An 18,109-nucleotide genomic window follows, 5' to 3' on the forward strand; every position below is an offset into this window, starting at 1 on the left:
AGCTTTACAAAAAAAAAAAAAAGAAAAGGAGGGGAGGGGAGGAAGACAGGGAATTAAAGTCTAAGGATAAATTCATAACAAATCCAAGTGTTTAAAAACATGGAGTTCCCAACTAATGTTCCTGAACTGATTTATTCCCCCCCATTTTGGAACCAAATGCCTTTCTTCTTCCTTCTTCATGACGTTAGCTACTTTCTGAGAAGTTATTTTGGGCACAAGGATTTTGCTGAGGAATTTAAGAAGTCCGTGACCTCTCTAATTTCTCAACAGCCACTTTAGAGGCAATAGGACTTTTAATTATGTGTACATCGTGGCACTGGTTTAGAATAATCTAACAACCTGTCTTCCATGCACACTGAAGAAGTACTCCCACAGATAAACATGACAGCCCTGTTAAAGTGTTACCTATTTTTGTCTCTACTTGATGTTTTGGGATTCGTTCATTTGAATGTCTTTTACTGAAAAGTGGAAATCCTGCAGTGCTGCCTTTTTTTCCTCATTACTGATCAGTGGTTGGGCAGGGAGGAGAAGAGCGTACGATGGAGAGGAGCGTGTGTGTATTGCAAAAGAATTGTTCTTGTGCATGTCAGACGTAGTAGAGAGAAAACTACTATTTTTAGAAGTTTTCCCCCCCTGTTCATTACTCCACTTAGAATTGAAAGCATTTTGTTTGAGTTCTGGCTCCTTGGTGTTTGAGGCATGAAATGGGACTGTTCCTGCCAAGAGAATGATAACAGCCCAGACTAACTTTCAGGTCTGTGGATTCATAATCCAGATCGTTGGATGAAAGACAGTTGATATCACACTTTTCATCCACACTACATACTTCATAGGTGGTTTATTACTACTTATAAAGTGGGTCTAAGGTTTTCCTTGGGCCTTGGAAAGGCTCACATTTGGACAGTGTGCAATGTTAAGGTCTTAAATACTGATCAACATGAAGTCTTGCTCCTGGAAGACTGTATTGACTTGTAGGGTGAACAAGCTTGTTACTGTGATTTTATTCTGGATAAAGAGGCATCTGTAGTAACTCAATGCAGCCTGAGAGAGGCTCCTTAGGACTTTTGAAGATGACATTTGATTTGCAGCCAGAATAACAGAGTTCTACCTAGACAACACGCAAGCTTTTTTGGCTAAAGCTCTCTTTGGGAAAAGATCATATCATAAATGATTTGAAGCATTTCCTGGGGCATTTAGTAACATCTTTAAGAACGTGATTTAACCCCCAGAGAGGCCAATGGAAATTCTTCCTCTGACTTCAGGGTGCTTAAACAAGGCATTTCTTTTCTGTTCTTTAAAAGCAAAATCTTCCTGACTATTGTTTGTATTATTCTTCCTTCTTTTATTTCTACCACTGAACTCCTCTCTGATATTAGACTTTTAATGTCCATGGTAAAAAAGAAAAAAAAAATTTGCTGATAAGTGGAGATTGGACAGCGGATACATCAGCTCCGTGATTACCTTGCTATATTTGGACATTGAAACTGAGAAGTTGCTGCCAATTGCAGCCAGTCCATAGGGACCGGTGAATTCTGTCAATGAATGTTGTTCGATTGCTTTTTTTACTAGCGGCTGTCGCTATCTTTTTGGACCTACTAACACCCAGGTCGATAACTGAAAGGCTATGTGGATACAGAGATTTCCTCTGCTTCCCAAGTTGGTAGCAGAGGTTATATGGTATAAATCATATGCCATTACGTGATGAATCTGGATCATAATCTAAAGGAGACATACAGCTGGTGTACTTTTCTCAGCTGCCCTACCCGGATTAATTATAGTATATTTCTAATCGATGCTCTTCAAAAAGAAAAGCTGTGAAATAATTCCTCTTAGAAGAATGTTTGACCCTTAGTCCTCAGTTGTCTCTTTACAGGCAAGTGTAAATCAGGTGGCGTAGCTGGTCTGCAGAGAAACCCTCAGATCGGTCAAAGCTGCAGAATCTGTCTCTGATTTTGGAGGATTCACCTGAAGTGTTTCATGTCATCCAGATCTGAGGGTTTGGTTAGGCCACCTATAAAGCCATGTACATTTAATTCAGGTCAGGATTCAGAGCTTTCTTAAAGTTCAGGAATATTTCTGCACACACATACACAAACCTCCACAACAAGCTGCTTGTGCACTTCTGTGGACAAAACTGATTGAATTAAACCTGAGTCCTTTCATACTGTCTGATACCAGGAGTTAATGAACTGTTGCCAGCAATATTTAGTGCTGTGTGTAATCAGTCACTAATTGTAGAAACAACCAATTTCAGGGAGTTCATGGCAATTATGAAACGCTCATAATGGTAGGGGTATACTAAAACAAAATAAGAGACATGCTTTTTTCTTGAGCAAAACCCAGCAACAGAGCCATGAAGTGGGAGAAAATGATAGCCTCTTCTCTGACACTCAGTAGAATCAGAATGTATTAAATACCTGTTTTGAAAAAAAAATCAGTAGCTGTTCCCTTGCAAGTAATGCTAATCTAAAAAGTTCAGAGGCAATATTGCTTGTTTTCAGTTTTGAAGGAATTTATGCTTTCAGCTCACCTGATAGCATGTCAAAGTATTAACCTGGCACTGGGCGTAGGTGTGGGGGAAGCGATGTGTTAATTTCCGTTCCTTTATGAATCAATCGATAAACAAACTGTAATGTCACTATAAATCTTAGAAAAATTGCCTGCTAGGAAAACGCGAACATTTTTATGCAGTTCCTGCTTTCAGAAGCTTAAGTAAAGGACAGCCCTGAAATATGCTAAGTCTGAATGCTAAGGTTAAATCAGCAACGTAATCAGTCAGACTGGCTTTGCCTTCAACATGCAAAATTAATATCACCGTAGGATCTCTCTGTCTTAGCCCCGTTGCATACTGACAGCGCCTCAGAAAAGGTGGCGAGGCATCACACACTACCTGAGCTCTGCCGATGCCCTCTCTGCTTCTGTTTGATGCCGATTTCTCACACTAACAGGCTAAATCTCACTAAGCTACAGAGAGCTTTTAAGACAATTATACTGCAGTGTCCCCTTTCTGCAAGAGTCACAGTCATAATCTCGCTAAGCAGCAGTGGAAGAGCAAGTTGGATAATTAATCTGCAGTCTGCCTTTCATTCAGAATGACTTGCTTAAAAAAATGTAATGCATCTCCTAGGTGGCTTGCCTTCTCAATGTAAATCCTCGATATGTGTATCTTTTATTTGTATATTTTTTCTTATGGTTACAGATAACTACACCTGTACCCACTGAATGTGTGATAGTGCATACTCGGTATTTCCTAACTGATTTATGCAGTCGTGGGTGAGGTGCTCAACAGCCTCCTGAGGTGCTGAAGTTTGCACAGCTCAGAGAGAAGGGGGATATACAGGCACTTGTAGCTCAATGGGAAAAGCTTGGGCAAAAACTTTCTCTCCGTTTCCCTACTCCTCACCAACTCGAGCAAATTAGTGTGTGTTCACCTCCAGCCTGGAGGAGATATTGTCATCTGTAGTTTTAAACATAGTTTTCCTTCAGTGGAGATGTGGGGAAAAGATATATTATGGTGTTAAATTATCACAGTTAACCCCGTGCTGCTGCTTCGTAGTTGGTTGACACGTTGCTAAAGCTTCTCTCTTCCTGACTACCTGGGCCGTAAAACTGTGTGCAACATCCTGCCGGTTAACAGGACTTCATTTTCTAGTGAATGCTTGCCAAGAGAGGAAATACTGCCTGAAATAAAAAGGTATAGAGATGCCCACACAAGATAATGTGCTTCTGTTTCAATCAACTCTATCAAAAGAATTAATTTGTGAATTAATTCATACTGGCTTAACAGGAGATAACAAGCTAAAAACACTTATCTTTTGGTGGATCTCTGTCAACCTGCTGATCCAGGGACTCGTATCCTATCTGTTGTTACAAAAATCAGTAAGAAAAAGGAAAGAGCTCATAGGAACGGAGAGGTACTGTGCCTGTGCTATTTGTATAGGCACGTTCTCCACATGACTGCTGCCCTTCTGTCGGCAGGTCTAGTTCTGTTGTGTTTTTCAGAGGTTTTGGGTAAGAGCTCAGCTGCACTAACTGTTAGTGGAGCTACGGCAGTTTCTAGTAGCTGATGGTCTGGTGCTCCCAGATTTGAGAGTGGACTGTTTTATATTAATTTTAACAATAAGCTGTGTTGAAGAGCTTTTCTTCTGGTAGCACTTACAGAAAGGAAGAAAGAAAAGGGATAAAAGTGTTTATAACCTACAGTTAAGTTTATTTGGCATCCGGACAGCATCAGAAGATGAAACTGGGGCAAGAAATATGTCAGGTATATTCTAATGTAATTTTTAAAAGAAAAAAGAAAACTTATTGGAATTCTCCATTTTATTCCTGTTCTTCTTGAAATTACAGCAGGTCCTGATCTTTTACAATGTTGGCAGCTCCAAGCGTCACTTAATGTTTTCAAGGCTGCATTTATCCAAACCACTGCTAATAATTTTTAGTAGACTTCCTGTGAAAATGCAATCCCTAAAGAAATGCAAAAAAAAAAAAAAAAAAAAAAAAACCAAAAACATGTCGTCTTGGGTCTATACCATATAAGCCACAGCGTTTTTAACACACTAAAACTGTCGGATTAGTTTATGGCTGCTGAAAGCCTGGCTAGCCTGGGTACGGGACCCAGAGCCGTGTGATGTTAGCTGGGAGGGATTGTGTAGGGTGCGGAGGCACATAACCTTGCAGGATAGACAACGGCGGGTGTGGAGATGCACTTGAAAGCCGTTTTTCCCCTTCCTTGGGGCTCACTCATGCCTGGCTAGTGCTGTGGAGCGGGGTTTGCAGGGGTGAAGGGACTGGAGCCATGCCTTTGACGTGTGCGTGCACTTGCAGCTAGGCTGAGGTCAGAGCAGAAGAATGCTGCTGTAATTATGGCTGCAGGCAAGGGCTAAGCATAATGGGAATCAGGGTCTGGCACAGCCAAAGATTTCCTGTATGATCCTGGTCAAGTCACTTAATTACTTTTGCCTCATTTCTCAGTTGTACAGTGTATATCCTAAGGCTTCAGTTACCTGCCTTGTCTATTTAAATCAAGCTCCCTTTGAAGCCAGGACTGTACAATGAGACTATACTGTTAATTGGAGTCTCTGGGTGATAGTGTAATTGTGTGTAGTGTAATAACAACGTTTCCCTGCAATTTGCATCAGCTCTGCCACTGAATCAGACCTCTGCAATGCTCACAGTTTCATACTGCTCCTGTTGAATATCAGTGCATAAAACAACGTGGGCTAATCTCACTCAAGAGACTTATCACTGAGTTCACTGAAGTCAAAGGCAGACCTTTCATTTATTATTTTCTGTAGCTGGGATTTCCCCCTAAATCCTTTCTCGTGCTGGAGAAATGGAGCAGGAGGCCTGCTACCGTGTCCATATGTGGTGTCCCTGAATCCCTGGCTGAAGATGCGGTGCGTGGTCTAGCGTGGGAACTAGTTGTCCAGCTCGGTTCCACGCAGTTCTTTGGGTTTAGGGTTAGTGGACCTGCGCTTACATGGTGGGAACCAGTTCTGCTACGTAAAGCTTTGAGGTGAGAAGTTTAGAAAAAGTTAAACCAACCCTTGGTTTTTCCCCTGAAGAGTTAGTGTTGTTTTCAAAGCCTTCTTGCAAAATAAATAAACAAACAAGTCAAGTTTCATTTGATTTTAAAAGAAACAAGCAGAACACAGAATTAGCAAACTAACCTTTGCCATACAATTTCAGTGACATTTTAAACAGCATTTCATGATTTGGGATGAACTGTCCTGACAGAAATTGCTATTTTGTAACTGTAAATACTGCTGAAATCCAAGCTTATGTAAATATTTTTAAATGGGAGGAACATTGACAACATGTAACGCAAAGTTTAGGCTGATTCTGATGGAGATTGGATCTGCTAGAGTAACTCAGCCGACTGTGATGGAGTCTGTGGTAATTGGGACTGAAGTGAATGGTTAAGAACGGATTGTTTTCATAAGTTTGCGTGGTAGCGTGTGGTAAGGGAGAAATCCAACCCTGTGTAAAGGGCCTGCACAAATGCCATGAATCTCATATATCCCACTTAAACCTCTCAGAATGGGGCTTAAATGGGAAATTAATCAAAGAAATCAATAGAAGGTCAAATGGTGTTTGTTTACCCCCCGAGTAGGCAGGAGTGAAAAATTCATTTGCAGTGTTAAGTCTGTGAAGTTGAGTGGGTTTTGCTGACTTTCAGGATGAATTTGGCTGGGAACCCAAGTGAATAATGGGTAGACACAGATTAAGAAAGCTTACAATTTTTTATGGGTTTTGAGCAAAAGTCTCCATTTTTTCCCGACATTAGAAACACGGAGGAGTATCCAGATTCAAAATTTCCTTTTTATTTTTCAAAATGGGAATATTTACTCCATCAGAGGAGCCACAGAATTCTTCATATTTAAATATATTTGAAGTGTGTATGTGTATCTTTTTCCTCACCTCAAAAGCAGGAGGTGGAACATTTTATTATGGGAGAGGACCTGGAGAATAAGTATTTGTTTGTTGTGAAATGCCCCATCTCAGCCTGGATACACACTACGTAGATTCTTAGCTGTTGCCTAACGTCTCGTTTCTGTACCTATTTAAATCAGCAGAGAAAACTCTGACAGTCTTTCATGGTGGGTAAGCAGTTTAACTCTGAAAATAGTATACTACAGTTTAGTATGGAAAAGGTGGGATCTAAAGCTGCAGATACTCTGCAGTTGCCATTAATCTATGAATTAGTCTACATACATCTTTGCCACCTCACAAGAACATTTATAGTAAAGGTTCTTCCATCTCTGTGTGTGCATGTGTGTGCATGCATAAAATATATGTATAGAAGCAGCTAAGAATTTGCCAGGTGCACCTTCTATTAATAGCAGGAGAGAATATACTCCTCCAGCACAGACTCTCCTCGCTTTAGATAAAAGAGCTGTGAGATACTCCCTGTATAATGGGTTAAATCATGCCAAGGGTATTCATTAACAAAAGTGAAAATTTAAGTGAATGCATAATTCAGTAAAAGAGCTGTGTTGTGCTCTTACATGTTTATATGCACATATACGTGGACGTGTATCTAGACAGTGTCATGAATGTAATTGTAGTGGTGACTTCCTAAGATGAAGCCACATGCAGAGGGAAAGGAGCGGTTGCTAACTCTGAACTTTGGTTTATGAGGTTCCTGTTACAGTCAATGAGGGGAGGTCAGTGCCACCAGAGGATAAACCAAAGTGCCTGAACAAGTTAGGCTATTAACTTTTTTCTAGTAGCTATATTAGGTGGTGAAAATATTCTCTGAATTTCAGACGTGCTAACATTGGTCCTATTTATATCTGCATCATCTGAAAAGGTAGGATCTGTCTGTGTAGGATGAGACAGACACATGGCAGTATTCTCATCCACTAAGTTCACTAAAACCCTGACTTGACTGAACAAAGTGCTTTAATAACTGTGATGGGTTTGGAGTCTGTAGCTTGGAATCATTCCTTCTCTTCTTTTCAGTTACACTAATGTGTCGAATAAATTAACAAGTATAGTGATACCTTAATGCCAAACGAGGAGGCACTGCTTCATGCAGTCTATTGACAGGTGTCGGTGCTTTTGATGTTGTTGTGCATTTTGCTGTTGACTTGAACAGGGCCAGGATTTCTCCTGAGGGGAGAGTGTTCCCACAAACAAGGGCAACTTGCATTAAGTAAGAGCAGGTGGACCAATATATTGCGTGTCTTTAGATTTCCTCTCAGCACCATTTAAGTGTCCCAAGAAGTAAAATAAATGCTACTGATGCATTCATGTCTTTTTCCATTTGTGTAACACAAAACAATAGTTTCCACTTCTATTGTGTGATTTATGTTTCCATAATGCACAACTGGTGCTTTGACATGCTGCAGAAGAGAATTTGTTGGACACAGTAATAGTGATAGAAAAATGTTCTCTCTATTTAGATGTCATGACTATTTTCTTTTTCAAGTGAAAATTCTAGTGTCACATACAAATGTTACCTTTTCCCCTGATTATCTTGTACAAAGCTAATAGTTTTGGAATAGATACAGATTTTTAATGCAATGCTATGGTTCTGGTTTATAGAAAAATGGATCAATTACCAAGGCAGGCTTCAAAGAGGGAGACTGCCCTAAGTTATAAATGGCTCAGTCCCTTAATTCTGTCATAATCCTATTTGATATATAGTTCTCAGTGCTGCTGAATCCTTTTAGGGCTCTTTGATCAAGTGAGTACTTTCAAATGTGATGCCTCCTGTCATCTAACCCCCTAAAAATAACACAACTTGCCATTTAATTTCTGGAAATATTCATTTTCCCTGCTATTTTTTTTTTTTTGAGAGAGAAAACAAAAAGGCTGACTTTCATATTAGCTAATTTAAGGAGAGAAGGGAGGACTACTGGAAACAAGACTTTTTTTTTTTATTTATTTATCAAAGGCCCACTCCAGTATTCCTGCTTAAGCTGATGGCCTGAGCTCTAGTAGAGACAGGACCAGACCACTGGTTACTTACGCATCAGCTATTAGATGCTGGTGTTCTAGCCTTCACCGAGGACTTAACAAATTGAGAATATCAGATGTGTGAGAGATGCCAGAATATGACAGAAAGCTTCTGTTTTCAGAAGTAACGAATGATTTGGCATTTATTTGGGGACACCTTACTGGATGCCTTGAAATTCAACTATAAGGAGCAGATCTCTGTACAGTGCAGTGCCTCAGGTCTGGCTTTTTTCAGCATCCTGATGAGTCTTTTCCAGATCAGGTCATGGGACTCATTAGCTGTGCATGTTTGACATAGATCCTTTCTTCCTCCCCATTTTTAAAAGAACACCAGGAAATTGTACAGTTACTAAGCCTGAGTTAATATTTTTTATGTTATGGTGATGTGGTGCCAGAACTCCTGCTTTTCTGTTGGGCACTATAACTGCTGTGACTGCTAGTCAAAAATCCAGCTCTGTAAGGAGGAAAAGTATTCATGGAAATTAAAGGTTTAATATTTGGCATATGAGAAGGTTTTTGTTTTCCTTCTCCTTTGCAGCCACTGCCACTAAGTTACATTTAGCATGGTATTTTTTCTTTCTGTAACCGATACGCACCCAGGTTAGCAGATCTGTCGACTTAACAAAGACAACTCAAGAGAGTGAGGGATTATAGGATCAAATTGTCCAGCCTTGTGCAAGGTTCTCAGCTCCTCTAGTTGGAAATTGGCAGCTCCTGGAGCTACACGTGGCAGTTTCCTGAAGGAGAAGGTTGGTCTGGGGCACTAGAATCACGGGGGGAAAATGTAACTCACACACAGGAATGGCTAGCTCAGCACCTCCTTTTTTGCCCAGCCAGTCATGTTTTCCAAGAGATCATTTATACCCTGGAAAGGGAAAACACTGGAGGAGTGTGCTTGAGGTGAGTCTTGCAGACCTCTCACCAATGTGAAATGCATTTGAAGTTTGTACTCTTGGAAGCTGTGGAGTTGTAGGCTCTGTGGGGAGCCATGGCTCACTCCGTGCACACCCAGCAGCGGCAGTCTGCAGAATCTGGTTTCTTTTCTATCTTTGCACCTCAGCTCAAAAGCCGGTCTGCTCTTGGCTTTCTTACACGTGACTATGACCTGTCTTCCTGCAGACATCTCCCTTTGAAAGGTGAAGAGGATAGGTTAAAACTTCAATTTCATTGTAAATATTCTTAAAAGGTAGATTAAATGTCTGTATCTGTCCCGTAAAGCAATTAGATTCGCATACAGCCTTTCAAATGAAGTGATGAGGGCACGACAGCCAACTGCCATTAAGATGGAACTGGGCTGGCTTGTAAAAAGGGCTATGTGATGATGCAGTTGTCTGCGACTGTAGAGGACTGGATGCTTTCTCCCATAGAAACACATTATCCCAACCAATCCTACGTTCCTGTTTCAGACCAGCTCTACCCAGCATTTAACAATTAGAACAGACCATCCCAGATACAGTTGCAACCTGTTCAGATGTTATTCTGCTTCTGCCTACAGGTTATTGTATGTTCAGCTGGAAACCTGAGCATTTTGAACTCCTGAACCACCATCTGCTCAATCTATACAGTCTGTTTATCAAAGGGTTTAAGTGCACTGTAAGGTCCAAACCATTTTATGGAGCCCTGCCAGCTGAAATGAAATATTAGTTGCTGTATATTTTGAAAAACTGTCGCTTTGTAGGCCAAAAGAGCTTGGAGATCCCAGCTGGTAATCAAAGAGCAGTGTCACATTTTTCATGGTTAGGGGCTCCATTGGTGTCCACATTCTTTAGAAAGCTAACTGATGAATTAGCCAATCAAATTTAGATCTGAATTAAATCCAAAATGTTATCATTGAAGACCTGTATCACCAACAATAACAACCACTGCAAAAAGTCAGGCTTGTGAAAATAAACACACAAAGCATCTATGCAGGACATTTAGCTTCATGTTCAATAAATCCCTCCTTTGAAAACAAAAGCTAAACACAGGTGTGATTGGGAAAGCACTTCTTCCTAGGTAGAGATGTCCTCACCTGTCACCATTAAGATCAGAAAAGGTTTGCTATTGATTTCTGTGGGTTAAACTCTCATTCCCCCCAGTCCACAGGGCAGATCACTGTAGATAAGAGAGAAAGCAGGCTTTAGGAGGATTCAGTCCTTGGTCTCGTAATGCAATTAGTGACATTTAAGTCTGACTCTGCACCTTACTCAGTGCTCTGGCTAATCCAGTTAAGGCTATGCTCTGAGATGTTGTGTGCTACTGGAATGGATTGCTGAGCCTTAAACCTGATCTAGCGTCAAGCGAGGAACTTAGGAACTCTTTTAGACCTTTTATTGCTCTGGATCTTGTGCTGGCAGCTTGGCGACAGGGGCTTTCGCCAGCTCCAGACTCAGGCGAGCCACGTGCAGCTGGTCTGAGGATGGGTCAGGTATGCATGGTTCAGGAGTGAGAACAAGGCAGAGGTGAACACCATGTAGCTGAGGCAGTGCCTTTGGAAGGAGCTTTCTCCACCATTTTCCTTGTTTCACAGGCCGCATGTCCCAAAGTAGGCATCTCACGGTGGGTCCTGGGAGGTGAGAATTGGAGTAAGTGAGGGAAATTGGAGATCTCTCTTGTTTTCCTGTATGCTGCTTCTCGCAATGAACTTCTGAGCTAGCCAGCAGCGTGTGATGTCTGCTGCTGTGCTTAGCCCTGCTGACCGGAAAGTCACTCCTGGTACTTGGCAGGACCCTCTGCAAGATCAGGCCCTGGGGTTTGGAAAGAGGGGGAAGGGAAAGCAGGATTACTCCTGAGACAAGCTCTGAGCATGCAGCTGTCCTAGCTGAGACACTTGCCAGCCTTCTAAAATAAACCCACTCAAGCCACTCTTTTCTGATCAAAGAATGAAGTGGCTTAAGCTGGATAAAGTCTGTGTTGGTGACAGACTTCACTGCTAGGGCTAGCTTGCACATTTCCTTCATTTAGCAATGGCTTTTAAGGATTTTGGTTTAATTCTTTGGGTCTTTAACATAAGCAGAAAATTCTTATAGCTAATTGTACATCTTTCTTTTAATTATGGAGTTTGGCAGCTTTAAAATAGAATACCATCTCTGCAATGTTTCCTGTAAAATGTCATATTAAAACGTATTGTTCTATCTTGCGTTCCCTTTTTTCCTGCAGCTGAGTTTAACGTGGGGTAGCTAAAGAGACCACAACAGAGAGCAGTTTGCTCGTTACTTTTCAAGGAGAAATTGTTTTGAGTGAATGTATAACCTCCAGAGCACCAGAACACATCTGATTTCCCCTCACCTCTGCTGTGACTTGTCCCATGACATGGGACCATCGATAATATATGTATCTTCTTACTGTACTGCTCAGGACATTCTCCTGTAGGTAGATCTAGTTAGAAAGCACTTGAAGTTTCCTTACACATCTCCACTTCCCCAAGGAATCAATGTCTTGATGGATCACATTCAAACACATTCAACATCTCACGGAGGGTGTGTGAAAGGACAACAGAATCACTTTCACTCTATCCATATCCATTTCCTACTGCACTCCCTGTTTTACAACTATTGGCATGCCCGGAGGGAACAGCACTTCTCAAGGTCACAGGAGGTGGAAAATAGCTGCTGTCAAGGTACAGAAACTTTGGAATCAGGATAGCAAAGGCATGACCTTTTCCTAACTCCGAGGAGGAGTCAGTGGCATTTGGTGGTGGTGGCAGTGTGTGTGTACACTGGGGTTGTGGCGAGTTGAGGATTTTTTAGCCTCAGCAAATAAAGTTAAGTGCTTATTTTTAAAAAAGTGATAGTAATCTTTGCATTTTCAGAGTAAGAGTACTTTTTTAAGTTCCTTGACTTTGCATTATGAGAACAAAGGAGAATATGATTCCAGTGTTACTGCATTTCACCCTCACTTTGCAGTGGGATCTGTACATGTAGCTCATAAAAGTGCCGTGCAATTTGATGCACTGTACACTTGCTGTTTCAACTAAGTAGAGTTGTTTCATCAGTATTAAAAAGGAGATCCTGACAGACCATAGCCTGGGAATGTCCAGCAGTTAACAGTCACTTGTAAGGGGTGGGATTTAAACCTGAATCTTTCACATCCGAGGTAAGAGCCCGAGCCGTTTGGTTTCAGAGAAAGAAGGGAAGAAGTACATTGCTTTCTCGTGGTCTGGAGATGGAACATCAAGTCCTCGTGAACCTATCCTAAAAGAATCTCTCTCAAATCAAAATTATTTAATTTGGAACTGCCAAAAGGAATGTTTGTCAGTGTTAACGCAATGCACTTCAGTCACGTGTGTTTGAGAATGAATACAGACTAGGCAAGTGCATGCAGCATCCCATGAGGCATCCAATTACCGCTGGAACTTTCTATGACAGATTTTTTCTAAATTTTTTTCTTTTTTTATAGAAAACATGATTTATGGAATTTTCTGAGAGGAAATTTCATTATTGTCACAAAAATATTCATCCTCCATTGGGGAAAGCAAATGAAGTATTTTGTTTCCACTTGGACTTCTTGCGTTTGTGGTTTTTAGAACCAAATTGTGTTTTGGGTCCCATTGACATGTAATATGCTTCTACCCTGACTGCCAGGTCGTCTTAGGGGAGTTGTTGTTTTCTAGTGCTGTGTGTACCAGAGCACCAAACTTCATCATCATTAAGCCAACCTTAATCTTCCGCAATCTCTAGCTGAACTAGTGCTTGTATCACAGAAACTCGCTGACTGTCAGCTGAGTAAGGGGGATCTTTAGCTCAAATCTAGTGTCCATATGCCAGAAAGGCCATATTAAACAGGGAACTGCTGATTTTGCTCTGCAAAGACTCGCAGATTTCATGGCCTTGTAAAAGCAGGAACCAGATGTATATTTTAATGAAATTTAATGAATTCAGTATTGGGCTGCCAGCAAGGGAGGGAAGCAGAGATGATAGGAACTGAAGTGAGGTATTTATTCATTTCTTTGCAGAATTTATTGGGTCAAAACCAAGAAGTATTTAAACTGAGTTTTTCAAAGGGATGTAGGTTCCCAGCTCCCACTGACAGTCAGGAGCTGCGGGGCACGCTCTCTCTTGATTTTTCTGGAAAATCTAAATGGCCTCAATGGATTTTATTTCCCTACTCTTTTCTGTCCTTGAAGTGCTGTGAAACGTGTGTGGTGCTTGTACGTGATGAGTAAGTCTTTCTTCCTTGAGAAAGGTGGTTTAGATAATGTATAGCATTGTGCATAACACTCTTAAAGTGCCAGGCCTAGAGCATCTTAGGTGATTCCTTAACTTCAGAAACTTGCCAGATAGGGATGTTTATTTTCCTCATTTTACAAACTGGAAAAACAAGAGGCAGAATAAACTACATGTAATCACACAACTGGATCAGAAAGATACTCTGGATTTTCCAATAGATTTTTTTTTTCATGTGTTCTGTTAGCATTGGCTCAAATTTATTTTATAGCAGTGATAGCATTCCCATTAGCACATGACTTGGATGGTGGTAGGTTCCACACAGATTAATAAAGAAGTGGTGTTTCTGCAAAGGCTTTATAGCCTGAAAAGATCCCTGCATACCGTATGTGAGGAGAGCTGCTTATAATCAGCCTGCCTCTTCTTGTGTGGAAGGTGACATTTCAACACATACGGCTCTGCCCAACCTACACATTTTTTTTTCACTTTGCAAGTGATATTTTGTAAATATTTGTCAATTTGCCAATGTTTTTGCCTCTTGCAGCCTTGAACAAAGCTTGTTACTGTTAGTGAACATATCTGCCTTTCTTGGCATCTTTCCATTTCATTCTTAGCATTCCATATGTTTTTAACATACTAAAAAGAAAATCTTCTTATTGCTGTTAATTCTGCTGACCCTTATATCCTTTTACCTTTCTTATCAATTTTCTACAATTCTTAGTTCCTCATTTTTATCTGTAGTTTTCAATTCTTTCCCTCTTTCCACCCCAATTCATTCTCTATTTTATTTATACATAGTTAGCATTGATAAATAGCTGCTTTTCTTTCTCCCTCCATTTTACCCCCAGCTCCTTCTTTCCTAATTGTGTCCTTCTGAGCTAATCAGTAATGCTCCGTATCAATCACAACTTTCTGTTTACATTCCTGGTACTACTGTAAGTGGCAGGGTTGGTTTAGCCAATAACTGCGCAAAAGCAGCCAGATCCAGGGCAAGTGAAGGGCCAGGACAGAAGGAGACCTAAAGACCCCCCCTTTGCATTTGGCTAGACTCTTACTCCATCTGAATGCCCTGGGATGGTGACTGACAAATTTCCACTTGTCCTTAGGATGACTGAGGTAGGTATAAATAAACCACAACATGTGACCTAGCAAGGAGTGTGAGGGCTTGAAATCCCATCCCAAATAATCAATCCCACTGCAATTTCCTAAGTAAGATTGGAGAAGGGATAAGTCAGCTGTACTGAGCAGCAGTGATTAGCCTCATTTACCCTGAATTGCCTAGGAATGGCAAGGTTGTATAATTGTATAGGTGACCAGCTGAGCAAAAGCATTGGAGGGAGAGGATGGAATGAAGATCTGGGTTTGTTTCTAGGTGATAGAAAGCAGTTGGCCATGAACTGTGCAACTCTAGAGTTTCTGTGCAAATTGCTACTAGTTCATTACTTGCTCAGTGCAGAAATTTTGTGAATGGAAGGAGCAGCTCCTTGCTCAGGAATTTACTACTTTTTTTTTAATTTTCTGCCATATTCTTGCAATAACCATGGTTTTTTGTTCTCAAATGGAGACTTGAGTGTTTCTTGCAAGCCGAATTAAAAGCAGTCTTAGTTTAGACCAAGACTAAGAGAAGCAGTGTAACCCCAGCCTGATCTCCAGGATGCTGCTGGCTCACCCTGTGGAAAAGTAACCTGTGCTTTGGCTTGAGAAACAGAGGGGGGCCTGGCAGCAGAGTAGCAGGTGTGTTGCTGCAAATGAGTTCCCCTGGCAGGGCTACGTGGGGATGCGTGCCTACTGCTGATCAGTACTTTGCCTGGCTCAAGCTCATTCTATCAGGCTTTGCTTTTCTGAGTACTTAAAATCAATATAAATTAATAAAAAGAAACCCAACAGCCCATAAACAACATTAGCTATGGAGCTGTTAAAACGCAAGCAGTCAAACTATATTTAATCCACTTTCGCACATTAATGCTGTGAATGCAAGGGTGAGTATTTAAAATGCTACTATTAGATTGGTAACAGATGTTGCTCAAAGGAAACAATAAATGATTCTTATGGAGAGTTATTTTGGAGGAGGCTTCCTTGGGGCCATCTGAAGAAGTCATCTGGGCCATATGTGTCCAGAGCAACTCTGAACTGTGTGTTCAGACAGGCCTGACTTCTGCAACCATGAGTCTTCCTTTGTTGAGACGCAGCAGGACCAGCTGCTGAGAGCCGGGCAGCTGAGCCATACGGGTGCTCAGGCCAGCGCTGTGCTGGCACCTGGCTGTTTGGGCCACCTTTCAAGTTGTCAGAAAATGGACTGTGGTTCATTATTGGTCTGAGATCCATTTGTTCCCAACTCAGCCCCTGGCTGGCTTCAAGGTAGCATCTTTGTAGTTCTTTGAAGTTCACTGGAGATGCCTGTGCTTCTGATGAAGTAACAGTGTTTAACACTAAATGATAAATCCATGTCCTTTGGGAAGTGTATCCTCTTGCAGGGTTCATTTCAGTACAGCCCCTACTTCCAGTGTTAGAACTTCTTCCTTGCTTTGTGTGTCAGACTTGTCTGGTCTGACATAATTGTCCAGTTTTAATTATTTCGAGTTCTGGCATAATCCAGCACATTGCTGAATTATCTCCTTTCTGCTTCATTTCTGTAGAGATATGGAATGATTCCCTCTCCAGTAATAAGGCTCAGCCCGGTCACTCATGTTCCAGGGAGCTTCTGAAAGCACAAGTCTCTCTATGCCTCAGTTGCAGCACCCAAAAAGTAAGTAAAAACATGTGCTTCCTTTGTGACACACAAAAGACGTGCTACATTTTGGTATAGACACAGAGTGGAGCATCTGCCTTGCATCCTTGGTGTCACAGGGCTGGAGATGGTAAGTGAAGAGGGGAAGGAAGGATCTGGCTATACTTCATATACTTCTGTGGAGAGCTTCTACGGGCACAACCTTGCTACCGCGTCCTGCTTGAACCCTGGTGTCTCAAAGGAATCTGAAACCAGCATCTTGACTGGTTAGGACCTCCCTGCACAGAAGAACTGTGCAGAGAAGAGGGAGAAACTGAGAACATCTATGAGGACAGCAGGTTTGAGGCTTTCTTTTGGTTGAAGCAGAGACCAGAGTTTTCTCTCCACAGCCTACGTTTCAGGAAAACATCCTTCCTTCTGCCTCAAGTAGACAGACATGTGCCTATTTTAGACCTTTCTTTCTTCTCTAATACGTGTGCACGTGGGTTATATACATAAATATATACCTATATACCATAACCACCCACCCCTCTTCCTATTGTAATTTTTTTTAAGCATTTGTGATTATACAGCATCTTGTAAAGAATTAAGAAGTTCATAATTATTTATGAAGTTAATACTTATAATGAAATGGCTGCACTTTGATGTCTGTATATGTTTTCTAAGCTAGGATGACCTATATTGTAGAGGTATTATGTGTACTAGGTGATGCAGGGATTGGCTTGGGAATTACCCATGTTTAATGAACACTAAAATTAGAATTTGACTGAAATCCACATAAATGGCTCGACAGCAAGTTCGACTGCCCCTGGGGAGCTGTGGGCAGCTCAAATTTACCCACAGGCATTTTTGAAAATGTTTTTTTTGAATCAGCATAGTGTGCTTTTTGGAGCAGAGAGTGCAGCTTGCACTTTAAACTCCCTTCTCTTCACCTTGTCCCCCATTTTGGTGTTGAAAAGCCCTCCATGGAGAATAGAACATGAAGTATGTTGCAGGTATAATATATGCTACACTGATGCTTTTTTGCAGTACTTGCTATGAGAAGTCTTCTGCTTTCTGTACTTGGTGGCCTCGTTGCTTGGACTCTTGCTATTTTGAATTTCCAAATATTTGGTCTCTTCTGTTGGTATGTATACTTTGGATAGTGCGAAACCTGGTCTAGCTGGTTTATATCTTGCTGTCCACCACACCGCAACCACAGTGAATCCTAGCTTTCAGAGATGATGGCTTTTTTTCTTTTAATGTTGAAAGCTTGTTATCTAACTTTAGGAAAAGATAAACCTACCTGCTGTGCCTTTCTTTTACCTTAGGAAAGGGCTTAATTATCCTTTAGGAGGCCTGTTTATACCATGACTGTTAGTTCCCAGTCACTGAAGGAAAAAAGATTCCAGAAAGAATAATATACAGTACTTCCCACTTTGCACACACCTGGGAAAAAGGCAAGTCTTACTTGCCTTGCATCAACCCAGAACTGGAGTCAAGAAATACCTTATTTTTATGTGGGAAGGATGAGCAGAAGCATCAGTCCTTTGCTCCTCTTGCCTTGTCCCAGCAGCTAACTGGTGACACCGAGCTGTGCCATGCCCATGTCTGGGTGGTAAGCGACAGGACAACAGACCCCTTGGCTTTTGCTGCAGAGCCAGGCAGAAGGGGTTAGAGCTCCTGGCCTGTTTAATTCACAGTCCAGTTATGCAAGTGGAAAAATACTGCAATTATAATTGTCGCCCACAGTCAGCGTGAGAATTCTTCATAACCTTCAAGGAGAAAATTGCTA

The 18,109-nt window shown here is 41.3% G+C and overlaps 1 long non-coding RNA gene across 1 annotated transcript in view; it reads left to right on the plus strand.

Annotated features, from left to right (window-relative positions):
- The window catches only part of LOC129212437 (uncharacterized), a 298,847-nt gene that overhangs the window by 186,070 nt on the left and 94,668 nt on the right, over positions 1-18,109 (plus strand). The window contains exon 4 of the long non-coding RNA XR_008579167.1: positions 16,244-16,353. This is a non-coding gene — a long non-coding RNA (uncharacterized LOC129212437). The remainder of the gene's footprint in view (positions 1-16,243; positions 16,354-18,109) is intronic.

The sequence above is a fragment of the Grus americana genome, chromosome 13, assembly GCF_028858705.1.
Source record: "Grus americana isolate bGruAme1 chromosome 13, bGruAme1.mat, whole genome shotgun sequence".
Taxonomy (NCBI): Eukaryota; Metazoa; Chordata; class Aves; order Gruiformes; family Gruidae; genus Grus; species Grus americana.